Source organism: Hemiscyllium ocellatum, chromosome 27 (assembly GCF_020745735.1).
Source record: "Hemiscyllium ocellatum isolate sHemOce1 chromosome 27, sHemOce1.pat.X.cur, whole genome shotgun sequence".
In the NCBI taxonomy this organism is placed as follows: domain Eukaryota; kingdom Metazoa; phylum Chordata; class Chondrichthyes; order Orectolobiformes; family Hemiscylliidae; genus Hemiscyllium; species Hemiscyllium ocellatum.
This window is the reverse complement of record NC_083427.1, coordinates 11,852,926-11,856,335: the sequence shown is the minus strand read 5'-3', so window position 1 is coordinate 11,856,335 and position 3,410 is coordinate 11,852,926.

Sequence of the window (3,410 nt, the reverse complement as noted above, 5' to 3'; positions counted from 1 at the left end):
AGGAACTAACTAGCCTGCTCTGCTTCACTCCTATGTATATTAATATAAGATCCAAAATACACCAGTTTCACACTGGGGAAATAGGGTGCTGAACCTTCTTAATATCTCCAATGCAAATTAGTTCCTTTTGAAGGAACTTTCCCTGTCTCTCTAGTATGCGTGGAGCTCTTGCTGTTTAGGGCTTTTGTAGTATTGCGCCTAACGTGTCTAACAAAGTCATGCTGACTATCCCAGATAAAACTTTGCTCTAAATCAAGATCGACTTCCTCCTTCAGTATTTTCTCCAATGGTTTCCACTGCGCTGGAGTCACTTGTCTATCTCTACCACCATTCTTGCAAAGTTGAACCACATAAGCTATCCTCGAGTCCTCAGGTACCTGCCCTGTTGCTGGCGAAATTTGAAAATTTGAGATAGGGTCCCTGTAGGTACCTCCCTTGTCTCCCACTTCAACCTGGGATGTAAGTAATGTCTAGGGACTTTGTAGTTTTTGTTCAGTTATTTTGTCTGTTCCATGTCTCTCTTTTCCTTTACATCCAGTCATTTTGAAAACCTGTCCAGCTTCATTTCTAGAATTAGGTCCATCGATTCACCATCCTTTTGTTGGACATGCAAAGCTATCTGCTACACATTACAAGAAATCTTCCCCCTTTTAATCAGGTATACTTTGATAATCCCAGTTAATATTGGGGTAATTGAAATCCCGTAATGTATTTATTGTCATTATTCTTATGTGCCTCAGAGAATTGACTACAGTGCAACCTCGATTTTCTGAATGTTAATTATCCGAATTTTGGATTATCCAAACAAGTTCTCAACATCCTTTAAAAACAGCATTGGGCAACTCCGCGTTCAGTTATCAGTTAAATGGCATGATGGCGTGCATTGTCAGATAACTGTCACTCATAAATTACTGGAGGAACGCCTATACAAGGTATTCGCCAAAAACGGATACCCACGCAACTTTATCACCAGATGCCTAAGAGATAGACCATGGAACGAGGACATGCCACAACCAAAAGCACTAGCCACATTACCATACGTCAGGAGCGTCTCAGCACTGACAGCCAAACTACTGCGACCCTTAGGATTAATAACGGCACACAAGCCAACATCCACGCTCAGACAACTTACTAGAACAAAGGATCCAATACCCAGCACGAGCCAAACTAATGTAGTTTACAAAATACCATGCAAGGACTGCACAAAACACTGTCTTCCTGTTTGTCCTATATAGCTAATAATTCACATCCATGAACATCAGCTAGCCACAAAACGACATGACCAGCTGTCCCTAGTAGCCATACATTCAGACAACCAGCAACGTGAATTCGACGGGGAAAACACTACTGTCATAGGGCAAGCCAGACAGAGAACAGCCAGAGAATTCCTAGAAGCATGGCATTCATCCCCAAACTCCATCAACAGACACATCGACCTGGACCCCATATACAAACCACTACAACGGACAGCTGAAACTGACACCCGGAAGCGGCAAGAACAAACCAATATAAATACCGGAAGAAACATCAAAGCAGCGCTTCACAGGAGGCTCCAACAAACGCACTGATGATGTTCCCTAGCCAGGGAACGAAACGTTTGCAGCAAAAACTTCCAGCTCGGCGAACAGAACCACAACAACGGACACCCGAGCTACAAATCTTCAATCAGACTTTAAATAAATTCCTACTTTGGAAATAGAACCAGTCTGACTCAAGGCTTGATACAGTTAGACTCTAACCTCAGACCGTTAGTGCCTTGACTGAGCTGAGATGTCACCTTTCTTTTTAATAAAACTTGAAGTTACCTCGGAACCGCGACTTGAAAGAAATTCCGAGATTTGCATATTAATCCATTGAAACCTGCATCCCCACTATAAGTGATTAAAGACTTAACAGTAATCTAGCTTCGTTCAATATATATCAGTTGTATGACACTTTGATCTTTTACTATATATTCTGTGTCCTATGATCCTGCCCCACTAGCTAACTGATGAAGGAGCAGCGCTCCAAAAGCTAGTGCTTCTAAATAAACCTGTTGGACTATAACCTGGTGTGGTGTGATTTTTAACTTTGTCCACCCCAACACCTCCACATCAGGAATTCCCTTTCGTTACTGCTCCTGCTTTCTCCTTCCTACTCTGTACTCCGGCTAGTGGTACCAGAAGCTTGGCTCTGACCACACACCCTTGATGTACCTGTATTCTCCTCAGTTTCCACAGCTCCTGCACAACCTGCCTGTGTCTGTTTGGCTGCCTGGTGTTCATCAATTCTCTTCTTTCCTTCATCCCCTTCAGTGCGACAACCTCCCAAAGCGTTTTGTTGAAGTATCTCCCAGTCTCACAGATAAGTCGCATTATCTCCAGCCACTTCTTGAGCTCCAAAACCTGGAGATCATGTTGTGTAGCACTTCCTGCGCACACAGTCATCTTGGTGCAGGTCTATTCACTGTCTCCCCGCATGTGACAGGACACACATTCCACTTCACTGCCCTCACCTGGCATGAGGGAAGACTCAAAATTTAACTCAACTTTTCTTTTGTCTTCCTTAAACGTCCTTCATCGCATGATCTAGATTTAATTTTATCTCTAAGTAAGTTTACTTTTTTAAGTAACTAATATAGGGAGACTTTCTAAATGTAGTTATCTTCCCAGGAATCAGCTTACTGACTTCCTGTGTTGTATGTCTGATTTATCCCTGTAGTTCAGGGTGAATGAAGTGACAATTTGATACTCAGAAACGACAACAAAAAGATGCTGGAAAACTTCAGCAAGTCTGGCTGTGATGACAGGTCTAGTGACCTTTCCTCAGAACTGATGGTAGCTGGGAAAATGTTTTTTTATGCAGTAGGGGCGGGGGTGGAAGGGGTGGTGATAGAACTCCGAGAGAGAAGAGCAGTTAGACAGACAAAAGAGTGGATAATGATCTGGCTAGCAGAGTGCGATTGTTAGTGGCTAATAATGGATTGTGTGTAATAGTAGACTGTGTGATCCCAAGGCCTGGTGTGTGGGGGTGAGGGCGAGGACATTAGACAGTTCACACCTTAAAGTTATCGAACTCCATATTGAGCCCTGCAGAGTCCCCAAGTGAAAAATGGGATGTTGTTCTTCCAGCTTCCACTGAGAGTCACTGGAGCACTGCAGCAAGTCTGAGACAGAGATATGTGAAGTGGTCACCCAGTCTACACTTCATTTCTCACACTGTGAACTGCGAATGCAGGAGACCAGATTGTGTGAATTGTAAGAAAAGCACTGCTTCACCTGGAAGGTATGTGTGGATCCTTGGATACTGAGGAAGGAGGAGGTAAACGGGCAGGTGTTACACCTTTCGGCAGTTGCAGGGGAAGGTGCTGTGGGGCTTTGGTTAGGTGCGAGGAATGAAGGAAGTGGATACCAGGGTGTCCCAGAGGGAGC